A 26,068-nucleotide genomic window follows, 5' to 3' on the forward strand; every position below is an offset into this window, starting at 1 on the left:
TTTAAAAAATTAAAATTGGGGGATGCCTGGGTGGCTCACTGGTTGAGCATTTGCCTTTGACTCAGTGCATGATCCCGGGGTCCTGGGATCAAGTCCCACATCGGGCTTCCCACGGGGAGCCTGCTTCTCCCTCTCCCTATGTCTTTGCCACTCTCTCTCTCTGTGTCTCTCATGAATAAATAAATAATATGCTTAAAAAAATTAAAATTGGTCACCCGGGTGGTTCAGTCAGTTAAGCATCTGCCTTCGGCCCAGGTCATGATCCCAGGGTCCTGGGATGGAGTCCCATGTTGGGCTCTCTGCTCAGTGGAGAGTCTGCCTCTCCCTCTCCATCTGCCTCTCCCCAAGCTCATGCTCTCTCTCTCTCTTAAATAAATAAAATCTTTTTAAAACTTAAAAAGTTTAAAATTGAAATTATGGAAAATATGAAAGAAAATCATAAGTTGGAACTTTTTAAATTCAGACACAAAGTTCTAGAGCCCAGGAAAAATTTAGAAATAAAATAATAAATCATTTCATAAGTGAAGACTGAGTTATAAGAAATAAATAAGTCAACAAGATATAACACCTTGCAAAAAAAAGGCCAAAAAATTTTCAACTAAAAAGAAATAGACAAAAAGGCATTAAAAAAGGATGGTAGATATGGGAGAGAGGTCAAAAAGAAAAAGAAACAACATATTATAATAGGAGGTCCCCCTCCACCTCAAAGAAGGAAACCAAAGTAGGAAAGCAGAACAAATACTGAAAACTAGAATTCCAGAAATTTTTCTGAAATAAAAATTTGCTTGAAATTACAGTTGGCCCTTAAACAGCATGAGTTAGAACCATTCAGGTCCACTTATACATGGATTTTTTTACAGTACAGTACCATAAATGTCTTTTCTCTTCCTTATGATTTTCTTAATGACATTTTCTTTTCTCTAGTTCACTTTATTGTGAGAATACAGCATATAATACACGTAACGTACAAAATATGTGTTGACTATTATGTTATCAATAAGGCTTCTGGTCAAGAGTAGGCTATTATTAGTTATATTTTTAGGGGAGTGAAATGCAAATTTCCAACTACGTATGTTGGTGCCCCAGCCTCCAAGGTATTCAAGGATTAGCTGTACATATTAAAGGAACATATCATGGAACTGAAAAAACAAAAACAGAATGACCAACATTGAAATGTCATCTTGAAAACCAACTGGACTTTATGAAAAAAAATCCTATGGGCACCCAAAAAAGATGAAGTCACTTAGAAAAACTACGATTATCATCAGATTGCTCAATAGCCATGCTTTATGCCAAGAGAAAATGGACTATCTTTGACATAATCAGGGGAAATTGTGATTTTATATTTTTTTAATCCAGTCAAATTGACATTAAAGTCTAAATACTACAGATAAACTATAATGAACATGAAAGTACCCCAAATATTTTTCTCAGGAGCTCTTCCTGAGAAATTTACTAGATAATAAGCTTTGCGGGATGAAAATGGCAGGAGACATTGCCACGAGGACTGGTGGTGATTCAGTATTCCTGGCAGGAGAAAATGGAGATATGAATGTAAGACAAAAGCTTTACGTAAAAACCCTGTAATCCTGAACTTGAATTTAAAGTATCAGCATACACTCATGACATGTTTCACCTTTAAATTTTTCTTAGCTGTATCCACTGAAAAGGCCTAGAAACATGACCAAATAGTAGGAATGAGCCCCCCAGTGCTCCAAATGTGGTCTCTAAGTACTATGTTCTGCTGAAAGGACACAGGGCTTCTTGGAAAAATAGCTCATTCCAGCACTGCAGGGGGTGTTCTACAGGATGGACCTGACACCTCCTGTTATATTAAAAGCAAGGGAGTTATCAAAAGCTATTGGGATCTTGTCAAAGAACTCAAGAGCCAAACTGAAGACATTGCCACTGACCAAACATGGGACAATTTGAGTACCAGTAAAGATAATGTGATGAATTAAAGTATATAAAATATACTTAAATCCATGAATTAATAATGACATCAAAATAATCAGTTGGAAAAAGGAGATAGAGAGGAAATCTTCCATGGAAGGAAACTCAAAAGATAGGTCAAAATATTGCAGTGCATGTCCTACGTGAATCTTAGTTCAAACAAACAAAAAGCTGAAAAAAAAAACACGCATTTATAATAACACTTATGGGAAAAGTAGAAATTTCAACACTGCCTTGGTATTTGATTATATTGGGGAATTACACTTCATTATTTCAGGTATGATAATGGCATCGTGGAGATGCTTTTTGTTAAGTTTCTATCTTTTGTAATTATGGAGGCTGAGGGGACGCCTGGATGGCTCAGTGGTTGAGCATCTGCCTTCAACTCAGGTCGTGATCCTGGGTCAGGGGATCAAGTCCCACATCAGGCTCCTTGTGAGGAGCCTGCTTCTCCCTCTGCCTGTGTCTCTGCCTCTCTCTGTGTGTTTCTCATGAATAGATAAATAAAACCTTAAAAAAATTTTGGTGACTGGGATTTGTTTAAAAATAGTACAAGAGCGAAAATGAGGATACTAGAAGCTTTATTATTCTATTCTGTACAATTTTGTATATTTTGGAAATTTCCCATAAGAAAAGTTGTTCTTTGGTTTTTTGGTGGTTTTTTTTTTTTTCCATTTTACACCAGGATAGCAGACCTGAACTGGGACTGGTCCAGGCAGAACAGGCTAAATAGTTCATCCTTTGGATAAGGGATTATGAATAGATGACCCCAATAGTCGCTACAGGGACCCAGAGATCTGATGACAGGCCTGTCCAACACCCCCAAAAGGTGTCCTGGGTGATTATATTCAGATCATTTAGCATTTTTTATGTCATTAGCTAATCTATTTTTGTTTCCATTTTTACCTGTGTTAATCCCATTTAATTTGTGTAATGACAATTCCTTATTTGTGTAATAACAGTTCTGCTATGTGCTTGCTTTTTTGGTTTTTTTGGGGGTTTGTTTTTTTTTTTTTCTCAGTCTGGCTCAGTTTCTCCAAAAAAGCCTCTAGCAAACAGGCTACTAAAATTTGGCAGCTTTATTGTCGAATGCATTCTATTATCATTTTTTTAAGGCTAGCACCACATTCCTTTAATGATTTAGGACCTTGCACGGTTTTAAATGTCTCCCAAAGCTTTCATTGTAAATTGTGCTAAACATCAAAGGAGGTAAGTGATGCCTAGATGCTGTTTACCTCCTGTGAAATTCTTCGCACTAAATAGGATGGGTAGCGCTCAGCAGATTCAGAATTAGGGGAGTGTAGGAAAGAGTAACCCTCATTTTTGGCTGCTAATCCAAGGCCTCACATAGAGTCTGAAAAACCATATTAGAAAATATTTTTTTAAATCAACCTTCCACAAAGAGTCCTCTGCTTTTATCTCCAATCCCACCAAGAAGCACAGCGACAATTCCCATGTCCACAGGGGCAGAGAGGTCCCGTGAGGCCGCAGCTAACTTAGGGTTGGTATTACCAGTTTGTAATGGCATCTGTTTAAATAGAGCCCTTAAGTCAGAAGCCTAGGAAAGTCCTTTTTATTTCCTTGTGAACTGTTTGAAAAACAAAAGCAAAACAGCATCCAGACACATCCCTGCTCCCCTGTCTGCAATGTTCTGTGGGGTGGCGGGGGAGGGGGGAGAAGGATTCCTGTTCCTGATGCTTCCACTTACATCATTTGATGCTTATGTCTGTGTCATTCTTATGAAGGTTATTCATAGGAGATAGGTTTTCTATCTCCCAAGGCCCTATTTTTTTAAGGAAAAACAAAAATGCAATTTCTGCTCATCCCCTGCCACCATGCCATCTTCGCAAACTTTTTTGACAGCTTTGTGTCTCCCTGGGTGACTGGTTGTTTTGTGACATGAAACCCTGATACTGGCCCATCCCCTGTCTGGAATTTGTAGGTGGGAAAATTTCAATCTCATGGTTGCAGAGAGAGGCCTGCTTTCCCCCTCTGGTGCTGACACATGTTCCCTTCCCAATGGATACCCTTCCTCATCGGCCTGTCTGTCCATCCCCAGATGTTTATTACGGACCTGCCATGGTCTAGCATAGCTGTAAGCACCGGGGATATAGTTGTGCCTCCAGAGCCTTCTTTCTTTCCGAAAGGGTTTTTCAGCGTGGACTGATCTGCAGTGTTGAGGTTGTCCCTGGGTCCTGCTCTCTGTGACCGCATGACAGGATCACACACGGTGAAACCTGGGCTCTGAGTTCTGGCTTTGTGACCTCAGACAAGTCACTTCAATCTGCTGTGCCTCAATTGACTCATCTGTATTATGGGGATGCTAAAGTTCCGAGTTCCAGGTTATTGTAAGAATTAAATAGATGATACACATCATGGGGCCTAGAACACTGATGAAAGCTCCATTTGTGCCAGCTATTTAGGCAGAATGCAGGAAGGCCAGCTCCCTTGAACCGTTCCCACTCTTCCTTTGCCCTAGGCCACACCCCACCCTCTCTCCTCCCCCTGGCTCCTCTTTTACCTTCTCCCCTAGCCCACTACTTCCCTATACTTCCAAATCATCCTCTTCTATCTCAAAAAAAAAAAAAAAAAGAAGAAGAAAGAAGAAAGAAAGAAAGAAAGAAAGAAAGAAAGAAAGAAAGAAAGAAAGAAAGAAAGAAAAAGAAGAAAGCACAAACTCTAATACCCTAACCTACTTCTCACAAACAACATCTATCAAGCATGGAGCTTGATAGTGCTTCACAGACAAAAACAAATATGAAAGCATGAGCACTGTCAACTCCCTCGCTCTTCCAACGAGGAGAGTGTCCTCTGCACTTGGCTCCTGGGGCTGGGTTTGCTGAGGGAAACTCAGATCAGAAGAAGCTGAGACCCCAGGAGCCTCCCTGCAGCAGGGAGGGCTCAGAGCTTCTCCTGGAGAAAAGAAAGCACCCAGGAGGTTAGGAAAGGGAGCCTAAGGGAGATGGGGGGGGAGAGCAGTGAGGAATGGGATGGGCTGGAATTTTTGGAAAGGGAGACAAATGAATTGGGGTACTTTGGGGAGAAAGATAAATAAAGAAGATATTTAAGAAGTTTGGCTGTGTGCTATGTGTGCAGTCTTTCCTCTGCTGCCTTCTCAAGAAAGGGTCCTGCAGGGACACACAAATTATTGACAAGGGTTTTGGCGTCTGATTGGAGCTTCTTTTGGATTCTGTGCATAGGAAGGCCTGAATTTATTTGGGTTTCAATTGCAACAGCAGCTAGCACTTACAATTGCAACAGCAGCTAGTACGTACTGCGCCCCAGGCACCGTGCGGGGGCTTCGTATGCAACATCTCTCCTTCTCACAGCCACTCTGCAAAGCAAGTGGGATTCTTCCTGTGTTACTGGCACTTAGTTCCAATGAAGTTAACTAACCTATATGAGAGGCAGAGCTGGGATTTGAACTCAAGTCTTGGCTTCCAAAGCCTGGGGTCTTTCCAGTACTCTGCTGAATCCAAACATAAGCTTTTCAATGCATGTTTCAAATGTTGTTATATTATTATTATCATTACTACTATTCTAAATCTCAGAGGTGTGCCTATTGTGATACTGTGTGCATGCTAAAACGTGTTGTCTTTAGCACCTCTGAATTAAGAAACCCTTTCAGAGTTAATAGGTGCTTCTGATTGTATAGTTACTAGAGCTTCATATCAAAACTTTCTATCCATGTATAAAAGATGACACTAAAGGAAACTCATCATTTTTTTTTTCAAATATTTTAGTGTGTGTACGTTCTGGCAGAGAAAGAAAGGCTCTAAGGAGGCTGTTTAAGATTTTAGTGCAGCTACTTAAAAATAAGTACATAATGTTGTTTGATTTCTGCGAGGCCTAAAAGAATAGTAAACAAATCGTGAAGCCAGTCCTTTACAGCGCACTACCTGGGAAAAGCATTGTTTGTTCACAGCAAATATGTAACTACAAAACACATTAAAATGCAGAAAAATCATCTGACCAAACAAAATAACGATAAATCAGCTTGAAACTTGTTGCCATTACAGGATATTAAATATGCTCATCTAGGGAAGAATGTGCCTTAGTCACCTATTTAATTGTGCACATAATTAAAGGGGTTGCCGCACTATGATTTATAGGTTGGATCTTCTAATTACTTAGCTGTAGCAATTAGGATTTTCTTTGTATTACACTTCTTCAGGCCAAAGATGCCTTCTATCACTCAGGCCAGATTTAGGAGGGCAAATTCTGGCTTCTGTCCCATTCCCCAGTGATGCCCCCCAGTTGAACTTGTTCCCCACTGGGGATCTTAAAGGCGAGTCTAATGCTAATAAAAGAGGAGCACTTTTATTATTTATCTAACGTATTCCATGGGCTAGGAACTCTGCTTTATGTGTGGGGGTTAAAAACACGGGCTCTAGCATCAAAACACCTGGGTTCAAATCTTGACTCAGACACTTAGTAGCTGTGTGGCGTTGGGAGACTTAACATCTCTGAGCTTCAGTTTTCTTGCCTGTAAAATGGAGCTAAGAGGAGTACTTACCTCAAAGAGTTTTGAAGAGGAAATGCGATAAAAATTTAAAGCAAGCACTTGACAGAGTTCCTGGCATGTAGTAAGTACTAATGCATGCATTATTTTTAGTGTATTTAACATTCTCAATTCTATGAATCATTTATTCACTCATTTTTTGCATTCATGCAGCCAATATTTGAGTACCTATTCACTGACCCAGAAAGCCATGTTCTTTTCATTACTCTTCCTTGTCCTTCCAGGACATAAACCTTACACTCCTGGGCACAGGAAAGCCATTTATTATGTTGAATGAGAAAAACTCAACTTTTTGAAGTGTCAAAAGCCTTGGATTTAAGCTCATGTAAATCAGTTTTCGGATATCACAGAGCCCTGGAGAACACGCACAACCAGAATGTCTGCATGGAGCTGAGCCATGTGGCTGAAGCTCCTAGCATCCAAACAGCCTGTTGGGTTTCTCCAGGATGGTTAAGTGAAAGCTCAGAAGTGCCTTCCAAAGATTATGTATGAGGGCTGGGAGAAAGTATTGACCTTCTCTTCAATTCAAGAAATACTGGCTGAGTTGCGCTGTGTGAACAGCTCTATGCTGGTGCTTGGGACCCAGAGATGAGCAGCAACCCATGGTCTCTGTTCTCGATGGCCTTGAGGCCCAACAGAGACATGAACATGCAAACCAGCATTAATCATACCAGTGATAAGAGCAAGGGAAATTGAGGGAAAGAGTTACTGATATTGCCTGATGAAGTCGCAGGAAGCATCCCAGGGGAGGAGATGTTTGAGCTGTGATTGTAGCTAGTGGTTTTGCTTTGAGGACAAATATGAAAGAATGTCATAGAGAATCAAAAGAAAGCCTCTAACAGGAAGTTTTAACCTAAATAAGATAATAATAATAATAAACATAGCTACCGTATATTTAGTCGAATCCAAGATCCATACTAAACATCTTTTTTTAACTGATTTTTAACACCTTTTTTTTAGATGATCTTCTGTTTTAGCTCTATGAATGACTTCCCCCAATTTGAAGACATCTCTCCATAACGAGATTCAATCCATTAAAAGCAAGATAGTGTCCCCCCCAATGTCTCAAACAATGAAGAATGCCTAGCAGGCATTCAGCAAGACACACAACTGAAGGTACAGCCCCACAGAAGACTTGGCATCTCTTTCCCTCTACGTAGCCCAAATGGAAAAACTATATTAGCATCGTGGCTTGTTTCCTTTGGCAATGAGAATTATAAAGTGTGTAATCTTTCTATTTATGAAAAACCAGTATTCTAGAAAAGCACGCTATTTGTGTTGGCAATACAAAAAATGTGGACTGGGTGCCACCAAATAATGCCCAGGCCATGAAATATACACCCATCAACTTTCAATTAAATAAATAGGACCCTTTATCAGTAGAAACACAATAGTGTGGTCAGCTAGAAAATTGCCCCATTGGAAACATTACCCTATTTCATTTGGTGGGTCACTTGACTTTCCATTAGGATGTTTGAGATTCTGATAAGTGGCTGGAGGGGGTTTTTCCTTTCTAGCTTCATTAAACAGCATTTCCTTGTGACAAAAGTCAAAGGTTTGATCTCAAGAATTAGGAAGGAAGTTTCTTTTTCACTGTGCTGGGGAGGGGGGAGTACTTGAACTGATAAGACCAGCAGGAAATGCCATTTTGAACAGCAGCTGAAAAACAACTCTCCCAAAAACCGTTTATACCCGCTCAACACACTGAACACGCTATAGTCCTAGTGGGGACAGACTCTTACCTCCCTCCGCCCAGGGAAGCCAGTGGGACTCTCATGCTCATTCTGCCCTCTGGTGGCTGGATTTGTAAAATGCATCTAGAAGGCTACATTGTAAGCAGGCACGACTTTTCTTCGTTTCTCATATGATTTCATGTAATTCTTATCTACAATTACAGTGCCCCAAAGCTACTATCTTCGACCCGTAGACCTCATGTTCAGTTTCCTAATCAAATTGACTGAAACCCTGACTTTTATTTAATTAAACACAGAATGAGGGTTTAAAAATGTGTCTCAACATTCAGGTTTAAGCTAGTTCAAGTGAGTTGCAGATGAATCGTTTTAATGAATGAATTCACCTGGTGGGTGAAACCCACTACACTATTACAAGCAAACCCTTGAACATCGCAAAGATCAGTGAATTTAATTCATCAGACAAGTTCATTTTTCAGTAAGATTATTGGCATGCTGAGGCTAAAATCCGTATGCCTAAGAATAACAAGTGCCATTTGAAGAATAAATAAGCATGACTTGCTTATTATAAAGGTACATTAACTAAATCAGTATTGGCACAGGAAAAGACAAAGTTCAGAAACAAATCCACATATGCATGGAAATTTGATATAGGAGAGAAGGGTATTATAAATCAGAGTTAAAGGATGCACTCGTAAGAAATGCTACTGGGAGAATTGGTTATTCTTCTGTGCAAAAATAAATTTAGACTGTACTTCAAACTATATAAAATGTAACAACATATTTCAGAGGTACTATATGCCCAAGCATAAAAACGAAAACTTAAAAGTTTAGAATAAAATATAGAAGACTATCTATAAACAATATGCAAAATTACCCACCACTGCCCCCCTCAAAAGCAAAGATAGTTGTACACAATTACATAGCATAAAACTTTTGTCAAAGTCACCTTGAAATTAACAGAGGAGATTAGGGGAAATATTTGCAGCATACATAACCAGTGAAATCTCAGTATCTGGCCTATATAAATAATTCTTATAAATCTTAATAAATCCATTTTTAATAGGCAAATAACCCAACAGGGGGAAAAAAAGAAAAATACATGAACAGGCAATTCACAGAAGAGAAAACCCAAAGGCAAATATAACACACAACCTAATAGCAATGAAGGAAATGAAGATCAAAACCTCAGTGAGATGGAATTCAGCTCCTGTCATATCAACCATAATAAAAGCTGGCAATACCAGATCCAGATATAGACAATGTGAAGAAAATGGAAATTCTCTACATTTCTAATGAAAGTTAAAATTTGCATGATCACTACCTAATATTTAATAAATAATTAATTATAAATAGCCAGTAGATATTTAATTGGCACTGGACAAGAATTGATGCATATTATAAATACATAACAAACATATATTAAACATCCAATTAATATCTAATCAAGCTGATGACACATATCCTTTACAGCCAAGCCCTTCTGGGTCCGGAGAATTTTTTGCACATATGCACCAGGAGTTGGCGGTAATGAAATTGATGAGACATCAGTGCACAAACAACTCTTGTACCCCAGAGCTCCTGTCATGCTCGAACAGAGTTCAGCACAGTACATACAAGCATGGGCTTTGGGGTTGCACAGACCTGAAGACTCTCATACTTTGTAGTTGTATGACTTCCAACAATTGCATAATCTCTCTAGATGTCAGTTTTCTCATTCGGTGGGAAGAGCAATGTCTCTACCCTAAAAGTATTGGGGAAATTAAATGGCAAATCTATGAAGTAATTTGCACAGTGCCTAGCACATGGAAGATGCTCAATAAATGGCTGCAATTGCTTTCCTCATCATTATGACTATCTGCACTGAGGAGTACTAATAATTTATGAGTAAGAGGAAATTATCATTTATGATAATAAGTGAGGAAGACGAGTATCAAGAAAGAACATTCAGTGATATATTCTGAGGGTAGTAAGAATGGCAGGTAGAGCATTCCATTGGGGAAATAACCAAAGCGTCATGAACAGTTGTACCATCTATGAGATTACAAACCGAAGAATCTCATCAACTCCAAATCATTCATCTATCGGAGGCTTTGCAGTGCACTGATATTGGCAGTGGAGACCAGTGGGACATGGTGATTGCCATATTTTCTCACTCACTGACAGGCTGGGTTTCTAATCATCAATAAAACAGGTGCACTAAGTTTGTGAGGCCTCCTATTGTTCACTAAGAAGTAAGACCTGGTTCTGATGCTGAATTCCTGGCCCAGCCAAAGGGAAGACCCAGACGTCCAACGAGCCAGATGAAGTACTTGGACGGGCACATGCACACAAGGTTGAGATCTGAAGCCAGATTCAAAGAAGTAAGACTAAAATATTGTGTCTAAAATGGAAAACGGGGCTCTCTACCATCAAGTACATTTCAGCTAAGGAGCAGGCCAGTGCACGGGAAAGGCAGATAGGATTCTTTGGGTCTAATCATTTTCTGTGAGCTGAGGCTCTTTTAGAATCAATTTGCTAAATTCACACACACACACACACACACACACACACACACCCCTTATGCTTAGGTGTTGGTTTTGCTTGTCTGTAGCTATCCTCAGAGGTCATAGCTCAAAGGCCTCTCTGAATTTGCAAGCAACATAGAAATAGCATAATGGACTATACCCTACACTCTATGAAGAATTTTCCCTCCAGAGATCACATATATATTTACATAAGAAATCCAAATTAAGGGACTCTTTCACGTGTCTTTACCAGAAAGTTAATCTAGGGCATAAACTGAACCTAATAGTATTTCACATAATTCGCTCTCTCCAGGTCTCCAAAATGCTCACTTTCCTCCCTTTAAATTATATTTAAGGCAAATTAGAAATGGAAACATTGAGTAAAATTGCTCTAAGTTTAGCTTTCATGAGGAATTAATCATCAGCTGATTGCCTTGAGTGTGAAGACACACACATTCCAGAACTCTATGCTTGAGGTGAAGTCCTTTTTATTCCTCAAAACCTACATGCATTTTCCCCCCTTCCAGCAAGGTTCAGATACAAGGTTATCCCTGTGGGGGAAAGATGCTCGAGGTACCTATCCCTCTGCAAACAAAGGCATTTTCTATACCGTTGGTCATTGTTTCTGAAATTCATTTGCGGGACAGTTGGTGGAGTAGACTGTAAGAGCAGATTGACAAAAAGAATGTAAAATCGTACATGGCATGCCAACTGTAACAGGGGAAGGTTTGACAAGCAAAGAAATCAGTACCAAGTCAGATGACTTTACATATATGTAAATTGGCTGGAAACATGCCTGTCAGCCACCGCTTTCTGTAGCAGGGGCCTGAGCGCCTCTGAAAGGTACTCAGAGCCGTAGACAAGATTGGGTGCAGCAAAACAAACTCAGTTCTCCCACAGCAACAGGTACCCACAGTCCCCAAGAGCCTGGGCTGAGCCAACCTCCTCTGAACCCCCAGAGTCAGGCTACAGACATGCTTTAACGTTGATATGTTCGTGTAGGTGTTCCTCGGTAGTCCCTTAACCACCTGCTACATGCAAACGCAGAGATATGGGGCCTGGATGAGATGCTTTGGCTTAACAAGGGAGGGAGACTCAGGCTATCACCGGGACTTACCTTCGGCACTTCCATCTCTTTGCTGGTCCTTCTTTCCAGCCAGGTGAGATTCGACACCTTGCCCTCTCACCTGTCGGCTCCAGGTTGTCCATACCCTAACATGACATCCTGCCCCAGGGAGCACATTAGGAGCACTAATGGTGTCGTCTCAAGGCTAATCACTCCATCTGGCTACCCTCACCTTGTCCTGTCTTCCAAACCCTCCAGGACACCGTCTGCTCTCCTGCCCGTAGATGCCTGTGGGTTCCTTAATTCAGCTTCTGCCAAACTGGAAGCACCTGCTGTCTACAAAACTTCCTTATTCTCCCTCTTGGCATTCACGGTCCTTTCCTACTGGTGTGTAGGTTGGGTTTTCGGGACGGTGATGTGTGATGGGGTTTGGGCTGCCTAATGTTTGTGGGGGATCAAGCCCTGTGAAAAGAAGGGGAAGAACTGGGACCGGGAAGAAGGGTAAGGCACGCAGGCCTCACAAAACTATAAACACCCTAAGACCTCTGGAACTGTCATTGCCTGTCAGAATTGTCCCTTGTTGAGGTGAAAAGGCCCAGTCTTTCGCCTCCTGCCTGGGGAGGTGAGGGGGCATCCCATCCCTGGATGTGGGCTTCGTGTGACCCTGGGCAGGGGCTGTCTATGGCTCAGAGGCCCTGTAGGAGCTCACAGTTGGAGGCTTTCCTCTGACCCCTTGATGGGAGGTCTCGATGGCACAACTCATGCCTGTTACACTTGTCCTCTTTGGTGCAGAACCCTGCCAGCCTTGACCTCACACATCTGCCTGCCCAGGGCCTGACCTGTTCTGGTCTTTGTCTACAGATTCTCTTGGCTTCTGGTGCAGAAGCATTGTCTTTGAGCTCAGTTCCTTAGAACTCATGACCATCGTGTGAACACCTGGGAAACTTGTTCAGGGATATACCCTTCATGGCCATGGACACAGAAAGCTCTGCTTGTCAATTCCACAATCACACACACACACACACACACACACACACACACACTGTGGGTCCTGGCTGTGTGGCCTTGCCATTCCCAAAGAACTCCCGGTGCTCATGTGCCAACTTAGACTCATGGGTACAAACGCAGAGCAGATGCATGTGCTGTAAACAGTATGAGAAAGGGAGTTGGGTTCTGTGCACCAGTGTCTGCAAGACAGTTTCAATGCCTTGCAAGTGATGCTCAAAAAAATCACTTGACCTGGAGATTCAGGGGCCTATGGTATAGTCGAAGCTTTAAGGCCCTGAGAAATCAGTGGGGGCGGGGGACCCAGTTTTCAGAGTGCTCTGCAAGTCCTGCTCCTCCTCCACCATCGTTCTGGTCCTTCCGCCCAAGACCTCACGCCCACGTGCTGGAGCCCTTGGTCTTTAATCCCGGCCAGGCTTTCTCCTTCCCCTACCTAGACAGCTGGCCTCTTTTTCTTCTGTGACTTTCATTTTTCCTGCCTTCGTGCAGACACCATGTTCCCAGTCTCAGTTTTCCTCCCCTTCTCCAAAAAACAAAAAATAAAAACTGCCTCCACCTGAGAGCCTTCTCTGATTAACCTCTCCTAATTCTGATGATGAGTTTACTCTGCATGCTTCCAGGATTCAGTTTATATTAAAACCAAATGGCATTGTATAAAATTTCAAAGCATTACCCAAGCTCTTACTTTCATTGCATCAGTTCCTTTCTTAAATCAATTAACCAGCAAATAAGGCTTGGGAGCGTTTTAGTGCCATTAGGGACACTTTAGGTGGTTGTTCTTTGCTTTTTATAAACTGGGTTGGTTGTAATGAGATTTGACCTGGTGCCTATTTACACGTGGTTATTTGCTGAACGTTTGCAATTGTTCCTAGCAAGGAATCTGTATGAAATTGGCCTGTTCCCATCACAATCAAAAGACCCCACCATGAGGTAACAGGATTTCCTGTAACCCTATAGGGGCTGTGTTAAAACACTATCCCTCATTAGGGACCTTAAGGATAAAGCAGAGCCAGTGTGTTCCAAATATTTGTCCCTCGTCTATGCATGGCCTACTCAACCAACTGGCAAATACCTCAAGGCAGTGGCCACTCCTCCAATAGACACTTAGTAGCATCAGGAAGCAGGAATTAGACATCCAGTCCATGTCAGGTGCGGCGTCAAGGGCTTGTGTGGACTGATTTCATCCTTCCCAGGAGAAAACAAAGATGAGTGAGGTTTGGAGGTGCTGTCTGAGGTCACACAGGTGATGAGACAGGACAGGAATCTAGATGGAGATTTTCTTCCTAAATCCCATTCCCTTCCCCCAGCTCTTTGTTAACTGCCCACCACAGAGTTTATAGGGGACTCCGAAGCTCAGCAACTCAAAGTTGGCCAGCTGCACAGCTCCACGGTAGCCCACTCCCCAAGAAGTCAGGATTTTTTTTAAAGATTTTACTTTTTCATGAGGGTCAGAGAAAGAGGCAGAGACATAGAGGGAGAAGCAGGCTCCTTGCAGGAAGCCCCATGCAGGACTCCATCCCCAGGCTGGGATCATGCCCTGAGCCAAAGGCAGACGCTTAACTGCTGAGCCACCCAGGGGTCCTAGAAGCCAGGATTTAAAGAAGTTTTGGGAAAGAAGCAGGATGGCACTTTCCTAGGGAACAGCAAGTAAGGGGATCCTACCCACCTCCCAAGTGAGTAAGGGTATTTGCAACATGAAGCTTTTCCGTGCATTGTTCATCAACATTTGCTTGACGTCTTCCTGCTGTACAAATGTCGGGTCGCTCCAAATAAAATGAAGGGTGGTATCAGAAACACCATGCAATCTGCCTGGGTCTTGGATCAGAGCTTTCTGGAAATCCACAGGGACTTGTCGCAGGGTGAACCCTGGCAAGTAATCAGCATGTCACCTTTCAAAACCCATTCAATTAGCAGATGGGCCTTTGCCTGAAGTGACCATTCCTAAGGAGGACAGGCATTATTTCACCAAATTCTCTCCCTGGGACCCGTCGTATTCAGCACCATGCAATAATCCTGGTCTTCTCTTACTAAAATATCCTACTCAGTAAAATAGGAGTAAAGGATGCCTCTGCTCTCTGCCACACCCCGCCCATCCGCCAACCAACATATGATGGAATGAAAACTTCGGTCATGAATAAAAATCCAGCCTCCTACCTAATGTATTTCCCTTGTGGAGGGGCTGTGTGGCTTAGCAGCACTGCCACTCCATAGGCAAAAATGCAGAGTTTGTCTCTTTTGTCAGTCTGGAGATAAAATCCTATTCTTTGTAATCCCTGAAGAAACAAATCAAATAAACTCGGGCTGAGCTAACCATTTTCAATCCATCAAAGCAATCAAATTCTGTTTACCTGAATCACAATGATTTCTAAAATGTTATTAAAAAGTAAAATGGAGTTTAACTATTCCAAAAAACCGAAAATGATGTGCAAACACAAAGAGGATAAGATTTCTGTAATTATGTAGACATAAAGTCGGTGCCATCATTTGAGCCACAATACATTGTAGCTATGGCATGTAAAGATAAAGAGCCCTTTGTCTAACACGGCTGCTCCAAGTGAAGCATAAACATAATTAATGTAAGAAGTCTTCAAAGAGGTGACTATTCATTTAGTTAGTTTTATTGCTCTTTCGGGCAAACAATGGTTTTATAATTTAATAAACCAATTAACTGATTATGTCTCACCCAAAATATTTGTATATCACCCATTCTATCATCTCAAAAGTCCTCATCCCATTTCTTAGCCAGAGAGTGTTGTTGTAAATGCGACTAATTAGTACATTTGGCAAACGTTTGGCTGGCAGGTTATTTTGAAGCAAGTTCTCCGGGATTTTGTCTCAATGTGCTTTTGCAAACATGTGTGACAACAGAAAGCCCTCTTTTTCAGTGTCATTAAAAGTTCAGATACCACATTATTAGGACTGTTTAGAGCCACTTGGAAAGAAATAATGATCATGGCCCCGCTTCTTTAACATGATTCTCTAACTATTCTGTCGAGGGAACGATGCAGTCCTTAAGCGTCGGGTGCTTTATCACCCCCTCAAAATTGCTTCTTCTGTTCGGTCAGGAGTCATTCTGTGGGCTTCAGGTACCCATCACCGGCTGTATTATAACGGTGATGTTCACCACATTGCAGCTGATGGACCTGGCGGCATTTCTATTATAACCCTCCATTATCAGGTAGAGAAAAGCCGACTGGGGGAAAAAAATGCATCCAGGAATAAAATTTGACATCCTGGCAAACAGCAGAAAGTTTCAACCTAGGCACATTCTTTCAGGACTTTGAAATGTGAAATTGTCATGACAGGTTTTCAGGAGCAAGAATATATGTCAATAAAGGCACAGAAATGGAGTCATTTAAGAGGATTTGCTGAAACTCTTGGTAAAAGATATTATTATAGGTACAAATGGCACTCCGAGCTGTGGTGCCCCAAAGCTACTGAAGATCTGCAGCAAGGACTTCACCTGCGAGAAAGTATGACACAAGCGAATTCTACGCTCACCTGCAAGGCCCTGGTTCCCACCTTTGCAGCCAAGTATTCATTTATATGTGAAATCAAACACTGAGAGCCCCCGGCCTACCCATCATGAACTGGAGATGGTCCCTGCCCTCAGGGAGCACATCGCCTAGGGAGAATATAGGACATAAAATAAAAGTAAAACAAGAGCAGTATGAGGGGTGGTCCGTGGAGCTCCTCCTAGACCACAGCGCAAGGCACTGAACTCAGACAAAGAGATTACCAGAAGCCCCTTCCTGCAAGAGGTGATGCTGAAGCTCCCTCATTATGAAACAGGGACTAGCCAAGTGACAGAGGAGACGACAGAAACTGATGGGTGAAAGTGCCGTGGTGAAAGGAAATGCCCACTTGAGGCCCCGGGAGCCCTGGAGTCTGCTAAGAGCCTGGCCCCCCAAGGCCAAGGTGGGGAAGAAGGTGGCCAGACCCAGACCGTGCACAGCTTGCAGCCATAATAAGGAGTTTGAACTTCATCAAGAAATACAGAGCCATGGAAGGTTTTAAGCAGAGGAGTCCTAGGATCAGATTTAGATCTGAAAATATACACCTGCACTTTCAACAAACCCCTCTCTCCTGTACCCCCTCAAAAAAAAGTCCGAGTGATCTATTGTTTATATGGTTAATGTAGGCCCATGATTTATGGCTTAGCTTCTCTGAGAGGAAGAAATCTGAGCCATGGGCATGATGCTTGTCAAAGCTGCAGTGGGTCACCAACCTTCCAGGGTTAACCAACCTTCCAGGTTACCACGTGCATGCTCATTGCTCATTCAGGGCACACATCTCCACTAGCGTCTTTCCTCAAGGTGGCGAGAGAAAACATGAGCCTCAGTAAGAACCAAATAAACATAAGATCCTGAGGGTCCATATACTTAAGTACCAGCAAGTTCTGGAAGTTCATGGGGTGACTTACTATGCACTGGGATGGCCAAAGAAGGTTCCTGGAGGTGGCATGTTCTGAGACCACAGGAGAGGGGAAGGTAGAGAGCAGAGGAATGGTCAATTTGTGATGAGCAGTGAGGCCAGCAGGAGAGCACTAAAGCAAATGACTGTGGCCTGAGTCCTGCAGGTGATGGTAGCACCTCCAGCAGCAACCCCAGCACCACAGGGATGACATCTACTGGGCACTTCTTCCCTTCGGGTCTCTGGCTCTGGACCCTGATACTTTCTACTACCCCTCACTGCTTTTCTGCGCGCCAAGAGTTCTGGGAGAGCTGGAGAGAAGGGAATGATCATGGCACACATACCACTGAATGCTCATTGAAAGACAGCTTAGGGGCACCTGGGTGGCTCAGCGAATGAGCATCTGCCTTTGACTCAGGTCATGATCCTGGGGTCCTGGGATCAAGTCCCACATCGGACTCCCCACAGGGAGTCTGCTTCTCCCTCTGCCTATGTCTCTGCCTCTCTCTGTGTCTCTCAGGAAGAAATAAATAAAATCTTTAAATAAAAAAAGAAATGTAGCTTAAACAGGATTCCAAGGAATAACAGGAACTTCGGATGTCAGAGGAGATGTTTCATGAACTGGCTGCATTGTCTCCAGCTTCATCTCACCCTCAGGCCCCCCGAACCCCAGAACATTCTGAAGCGCTGCACATCCTGGCTTCATGGCCCTGCATGCACCGCCCTAGCCTACCCGCCGAATCCTTACCTCTAAGACCCAAGCTTCCTCTTCTCTGCGAAGTCCTGCATAACCACCCCTGTACCCTTGCTGGCTGCCCTCCACTCCCTCTGCTGCAGGGAAATGCTCGGTCTAGAACTTTGTTTTATCGGCCATTTGTGTACTGGTCCTAGTCAACCTCTAGTCTGGGAACTTGAGCTCTGTCTGGCGGGGATCTCCCCAAGACCTCCTAGGACAGTACCAGAATATTGAAGAACTCAGTTAACAACTGACAAATGTCAGGCTGCACGAATAAACTCAGGGAGACAGGAGACCCCGTCACTTCCCTCTGCCAACTCCAGTGATCCCGCTATGTGCACATCGTAAGAGCTTGAATGTCAAGGGGGTTGCATTGTTCAAGTTCCAGAGACCTACAGTGACTCCCAAAAGAATCTTCACTGCAAGGGTGCTACTGTTTAAAACAAGACTTTTGGCTGTATCTATCTATCTATACCATCCCCTAAGCAGCCGTTCAACACAGATGCTGTGCAAAAAAATAAATAAATAAAGTTAATTCAGAGGGGAAAAATGTCAACTTGAGTGGTTGTTTGATTTCTTTGGCCTTCCAACTCAATCAAAAAGGTCACTCATGGAGCCCTGCGTAAATAGAGTCTGCTTCTGAGTGTCTTCAATCATGTGACAATGTTATCTCATGAATCCCGGCAAAACCCTATGAGTAAGATGATACGTATTACTCCGGGGAGACCTGTACCAGTGATTCTTAAATTTCAGGGAGCGTCAGAATCACCTGGAAGCCTTATTCAAACACTGGCTCCCCACCTCTGGAATCTCTGATTCAATGTGTCTAGATGGAGCTCACAAAATCACAAGTTCCCAGATGTTCCCAGACGCTACTGGCCAGAGACCACACTTTGAGAACCACTAGGCCCTAGACTATGGATTACAACCTTGCTTAAGAACTCCTTTATCAGCTGTCAGACCCTTGGTGCCAGACTGGCTGACTTTGGCTCAGTAAATGCCCAGGTAGCAAAATAAAGCGAAATCACTATGCTCACCTGGTACAGTGGCTGCTCCTGTAGTTGATGAAGGGAGTGTCCACTGCCAGCACCAATCAATTCACAGTGGCTGGAGAAGGCAAGGGCTGACGGTATGATTTTTTCAGACAAGAATCCCCGATATCAACTGCATGCAAATTACCCCAGTTCTCTCTTTGAGATTCTCGTGGTAGGGATTTGAAAAGAGAGTCAAAGTAAAATGGCGTTCTGACTCAGATTTCACAAAAATGGGTTTTCAAATCAAATCAGATGAAACCTCTAGGTGCATGGGACTGCTTTACCCCTACCCAAATGTGACCTCTCCGATTAAGAAGGGGGAAAATGCTTGAAAAACCTCTTAACATCAAATAGCAACCTAAGAGCATTTTCTGGTGATTTAAACTTAAACGAATCAGAAACATCTGGATTAAATTTTACTCAAATTCTACACAATCTAAACAATTAAGGTGGGGGAGGAAGCACTTGGCAAACTGTGCCTTGGGTTTAATCAAGCCTGGAGCATTCGAAAATTGGTCTGAGGTGTTGATGAGCTCTGAGTGAAGCCCTAAGGCTCAGCGTTACCACTCCAAGGGCTCAAGAGTAACACCAGCATCGCCTTCCCCCCTCCCAGGACTCCGTGAGGGGCCCCCCCTTGCATCCATTTTCATCCTGGACCCCCTTGGACAGCTGGTTCATGATTTGATGCTCTGGACAAATCTGGATGCCTGATGACCAGGGGCAAGTGGGAATCATGAAGAGCGCAGTGAGTGGTTAAGTCTGATGGTCCTTGTCAGAATAATAAACACTAGCTGCTACACCAGACGAGTCCAGAACTCTCCGGGCTTTGTACAACTAAGCGTTTTTCTTGCTCATACCATCTGAACTGGGTGACTCTGCGGGCTGCCTCTCCTCCAAACATCCACTCAGGAATGCATGGCTGCTGCCCTGGAGGGAAGAGAAGGATGGAGGGATGGAATGCCTGGTTTCCAGTCTCAGACCTGTCCTTTAAGAGCTGTGAGATATTCTGGAAGACATTTGACCTCTTAAAGTGTCCACGGCTTCCTCTGTAGAATAGGATTTTACAGTAGCACCCAGCTTATAGGGTTCGTGTGAGAATCAAATGGGATTTGGCATTGGACCCTTGCTACTCCAAGTGTGGTCTGCTGACCAGTAGCATTGGCACCACCGGGATCCTACTAGAAATGTGGACCCTTGGGCCCCACCCCACACCTACTGATTCAGAATCTGCATTTTTTTTTAAAGATTTTATTTATTTATTCATGAGAGAGGCAGGCTCCCTGCAGGGAGCCTGATGCGGGATTCGATCCCAGGATCCTGGGATCATAACCTGAGCCAAAGGCAGATGCTAAACCCATGAGCCACCCAGGTGCCCCAGAATCTGCATTTTTAACAAGCTCCCTGGATGATTCCTGTCTGCATCACAGTTTGGGAAGCGCTGCAGCTAGCACATAGTAAATGCTCAGCAAACTAGTTAGCTACCCTCATTATGACCTATACTCCAGCTGCCTTTCCAGGCCAAACAATCACGGGGCCCATTAACCCCGCACCCGCTCCCAATCAGCGGGGACATCGGCAGAGATTATCAGGCTTAGGGGACTGGCTTCTCCTCCTGTGAGCAGTGACACTTCCTACTGATGTCCTTTCATGAAAGGGCGGAGACGGGGCCTTTATTTTAACTGACAAATCAAAGCAAGTCAGGACTAAGACTGCAATCATTTTATCCTCATTATCCCAAGGAATTTCAGCCCATATGGCACACTGCCCTCATCATTACACGCTGATCACAGACCCTGTGTGTTACCTGGGATCAACCCAAAAACATAAAAGGTAGGGAACGGACCCAGATTTCTAGACAGGCTGTCACGGAAAATTTCCTTCCTGGGGGCGGGGGGTGGTGTGCGGGGAGGGGGGTTGAGGCTGGAGAGGGGAGGATTAGGACCAATGTCAAGGCAATCATTTCTCCCCCTCCTGGTAAAACACATTTCCACGGCTAGCCCGGCTCTCTCAAACGAGTCCTGTCCAGCTCACTTAGCTGATGGTGCTTGTGCTCCGGGATGTTGAGGGATTCTTTTGGCCGGCTGCCTGCATGCCTAATTTCCGTGATTACACCAAATCGTCATCCAGAAAGTGCCCTCTGCAAAATGACTAAACTCATATCAGGTGTCTCTCCTCCACTCCTTCTCCCTGCTTCTACCTCCCTCCACAAAGGCCCTGTCTGAAACACATGACACCTGAGTGCTTTCTCTTGGTAATGGATCACACAACTTCTGAATCTCAATTTCCTTCCCTCGGCCTGTGTCACCTCAACCACATTGATCAATATGAAGCCAAGTAATGCTCATAGCAGCTTGCGGGCTGCCTCTCCCTCCCTCCCGTCCTCCCTTCTCTTCTCTCCTTCTTCTCTCTCTCTCTCTCTCTCTCACACACACACACACACACACACATGCACATACACATACACACACACAGGAGCACACACACAAAATACTCGGAACATTAAAGAAAGCTGTTAAGCTAATCTGGTGCATCTAAATGGGCAATATATATTGAATCCATGCTCCATTGATCATAATTATTGCAGTGCCCTTTATCAAGTAGCCATCTTAAACCATTATTTAGAGATCATTTTGCTTTCCATTACTGTCACTATATTGCAAAATTCGCTGGGAATTGGATGCTGGGTGATAGAGGGGTGTGCGCAGTATTAGCTGGGAATCTGCCCATGCCATCCAGGAGTGTTTCCAAACGGAGAGACTTAGCGCCACAGTCAGTGAACTTTTGAAGAGCCCCCCGTCAGCTTTATGGAAGAAAAATAAATCCTCCACCCGGGTCTGATTTTCCTCCTTGGCTCTGCAAACAATATCACCATTATTCTTGCCTTACGATAATCCCCAGTAAGACCCTCGACATACAAAGCCCCCAACTCACACTGGGCGTTTTGCAGATGAAGTGCAGTTGCTGCAAAGTGCCTGGATAAAGGCATCTGGCCTGTGGGAAGGAAAACAAGGGTGCCTTATCTGGAATGCCCCAGCCTCCTCAATGGGAACTTTTATGCCAAAACCATGGCTCCTTTTCTTCCCATAGGATGGGATGGTCACCGTAGACAAGCTGTGTCATCTCCTCCCAAACCCTGGTCCTATATTAGTACCATCTCTTCTCCATCCACCCTTTGCTGAACACACTCTGCAGAGAACGAGGCACTGTGGGCTTCTCCATGTGATAGCAGAGAGTGGCTGAACACAGTGGTTAAGGCCATCAACTCTTTCTGGAGGGCCGGGTTCAAACCCAGATTCAACCATCTGCTCCCTGCAGAGCCTCAAGCAATCCATTCACCCTCTCTCAGGCTCCAATGCTGCCTCTGCACAAGTAGGAATTATTTGGATTATAAACCCCTACCTTGTAGGGACTCCCAGAGGACGGGCTCAGATCTGGTGCGGAGCAAGTTCTCAGTACAAGTTAACAGTCATTACTGTTACCCAGGGCAGTGGTTCTCAAATGTTAACATGCATCAGGATCATCTAGAGGGCTTCTTACAAAAGACTGCTGGTCCCACCCACTGGAGTTTCTAATTCAGTGTTTTGGGGTGGGGTGAGAATTGGCATTTCTAACAAGTTCCCAGGTGATGCTGCGGGTCTGCAGACCACATTTTGAGAGCCCCAGCTCTACAGAGTGGAGGCTATGAAATTCCGACAGTGTACACACCTCTCTCCAGTCAGGGATTGTTTGAAATGAGCACACTTTATTCCCCCTCTGGGTCAGTGTGCCACTAGTGAAAACCTGGAAATGAAGCAGACCTAGGACTGTCCTGTTGTCAAAGAAAAAGCATAAGATTTGGGGTCAGACTGACCTTGAATGTACCTCCTGGCTCTACCACTTACTAGCTGTGTGACTTTAAAGGACTTTCTTTTATTTTATTTTTTTCAATTAAAGAACTTTCTTAACTTCTCTGAGCTTGTTTTCTCAGCCGTAGATTGGGATGCTAGTTCCTACCTTACTGAGCTGTTATAAAAACAAAACTATGTGGCCTATAGGAATCACAACTGCAGATAGATAATAAACAGGCATTATTCACAATGTTAGGTCAGATCATAGAGTTGACCATTCTTTGCCTATATAAATGACAGTTTCATATGGATCAAACTAATAATTACAGTAACGATAATAACAGTAATATCACTGACGAACTTGAGCCACCCCAGTTTGGTAATAACTAACAGCACCCCCTGTAGGGAAGTTGCGGACATCTATTCAATTGCACCATCACATTACCTACCATGGTTATCAATCCAGATGCCTGATTTATATCCTCCCAGCCAACACACACACACACAGAAACTATTTTTTTTGTTTGTTTTTTGTTTTTGTTTTTTTTATTTATGATAGTCACACAGAGAGAGAGAGAGGCAGAGACACAGGCAGAGGGAAAAGCAGGCTCCATGCACCGGGAGCCCGACGTGGGACTCGATCCCGGGTCTCCAGGATCGCGCCCTGGGCCAAAGGCAGGCACCAAACCGCTGGCCACCCAGGGATCCCCAGAAACAGTTTCAGTAGCCCCAGGCAGTGTTGTGCTGTGTTGTGCTTAAGAGATCCTTCAAAAGATCTCAATGAGTAACCAGGACATAAACAGCAGAGATACATGTTCTATGTGAACCAGGACATAAACAGCAGAGATACATGTTCTATGTGGATCCTTTGGCATTTCCTGACCATAGCTGAATAACCACACCTGCATCTGTCCAGCCAACCCTTCTTCCTCTTTGGCAGCTCCTATTTACTAAGAGCTGGGAAACCAAACAGCTTAGCCTTTCTGATTTGTCTCTGTGTATCTGGGTTTTTTAGCAAAATAACTAGTCACATAGTAGATGCTCAACAAATGTGGAATGGAAAATAATTCTGAAATAAGGCAATGAAAGAAAAACACATTATCATCTTGAGAGATCCTGAAGGGACATTTGATAAATGTAATGCCTATGTTTTTTTTAAAAAAATCTTAGTATACCAAGAATGTGGGCTACCAACAAACGTAATGGAGGGATGGATGGATTTGTGTATGTGTATGTGTGTGTATACAAATACAGATATGTAAAGCATGCTTTTTTAAACTAACAACTGGCATCATGATTGACTATAAAATGGAAGACATTACCATGAAAAGGCAGGATGAGAACAAAGATGCCTACTTGTGATGACTGTTTAACATTGTTCTGGAAATACCAACTAATATACTAGAAAAGAATATGAAGAAGCAAGAATAAATGCTGGAGACTGGAGACAAAAATCATCATCACAATCCTTCTTGGAAAGCCCATGAGAAAATATAAGAACTGATAAGAGGTTTCAATGAAATGGATGGTTATAAAATTAGTCTACAGAAATCAATAATGTGTCCATAACCACTTAGAAAATATGTGCTTCATAGCATTCATAAATATAAAATACCTAGAAATTATCTTCTCATAAAATGATGATGATCTATATGAAAAAATAATATATATTACTCAGGAATACAAAAGGATATTTGGGGCACTTGGCTGGCTCAGTGGGTGAAGCATGGGCTGGATCTCGAGATTGTGAGTTCGAGCCCCACGTTGGGTATAGAACTTACTTAAGTAAATAAATAAATTTTTAAATAATAAATAAAAGAATATATGAATAATTGTGGAAAACATAACATGTTCTACAATAGAACCACCTGATATTTAAAGATATTGACACTGAAAATTCATGCTATGAATTTAATGTAATCCAAATAAAAATTCCAATAATTCTTTCCAAACTTGACTAACGTGTATTTGAAGAGTATGTGATATGTGAAAATAACCAGGAAAAAAAAGTCTAGGGGAAGAAAAAAGACTGGAGAGTATCTCTTCCCAATTATTAAAATGTATTAAAATTCTGATAATCAAAACTGACTCCAGTAGAAACAGATTAATTGAATAGACCAAGAAATTCAAAAGCAGACCCAACTCACAAAAAAATGTATAAATAATAAAGTTACAATTTCAAATTAAGCAGGAAAATTCGGACTGGTCAATAAAAAAAGTCTAGGGGCAACCACCTGGAAACAAAAGACAATTTACAGCAACATAAATTCCATATGGATTAAACAATTTAATGTAAAGGTTCTAAGAAAAGATATGTAAATATTTATATAAAACCAGATGGGAAACCCCTTCAAAGAATGTCACCAAAACAAAATTTTATAACATTAAAATTTTAAGTTTATTCAAAACAGCAAAAAACTGCAGGAAAGTCAAAAGGCAAGTAAACCAGAAAACCTACTTTCAATATATGTGATATTCAAGGATTAGTATTCTTACTACTTGACAATGTATTAAATTCTACCAGAAATATATATATATGTAAAAAATATATACAGAATAATTCAAAATAAATTTGGGTAATGGGCTTAAACAAGATACAAATGAAGAAATATGGTCAATAATCACATACAAATGTTTACTATCACCAGTAATCAAAGAAATATAAGCTAAAACCCAATGGTCTATCCTTTTTACTTATTGCATTATTATGGGTTTAAAAAAAGAATGGCCAGGGTTATCAAAAATATAGGCATTCTCATATATTGTATTAGGAATGCAAATTAAGAAGGTCTTTTTGAGAGAAATTTGAAAATAAATATCTAAAGCCTTAAACTTTGACCCAGTACATACACTTCTGAGAATGCATGGGAGGAAATAAAGTTTGCAAGGCTAGCACAAGGATGATCTTTGCAGTGTTACTTATAGTAGCCAAAAATTGGAAATCAATCATTAGAAATTAGGACAGAAATCCATATGTATTTGCATGCACACACAGTTAAGGCAGAGCAGAGGTTCTAACACTCGATGGTGCATCAAAATCGCCTGGAGTTTTGCTAAAGCAAGACTGATGGCCCCACTCCCAGCGCTTCTCATTCAGGAAGCCTGGGCTGGGGCTCTAGGATTTGCATTTCAAAGTTCCCAGATGAGTTTGATGCCAATGGAACCAGCATCACATTTGGAGAGCCCCTACAACAGAGTGTTGTTTAGTGAGAAAAGCAAATTGCAATAGGGGTAGCACGATTCAGTGTCTCCCTGTACCTTACAAATGCATAGAAAAAATTCCCAAGGATAAACCCAAAAATGTTAACAATGAT

This window comes from Canis lupus, chromosome 28 (genome assembly GCF_003254725.2).
Source record: "Canis lupus dingo isolate Sandy chromosome 28, ASM325472v2, whole genome shotgun sequence".
NCBI lineage: Eukaryota > Metazoa > Chordata > Mammalia > Carnivora > Canidae > Canis > Canis lupus.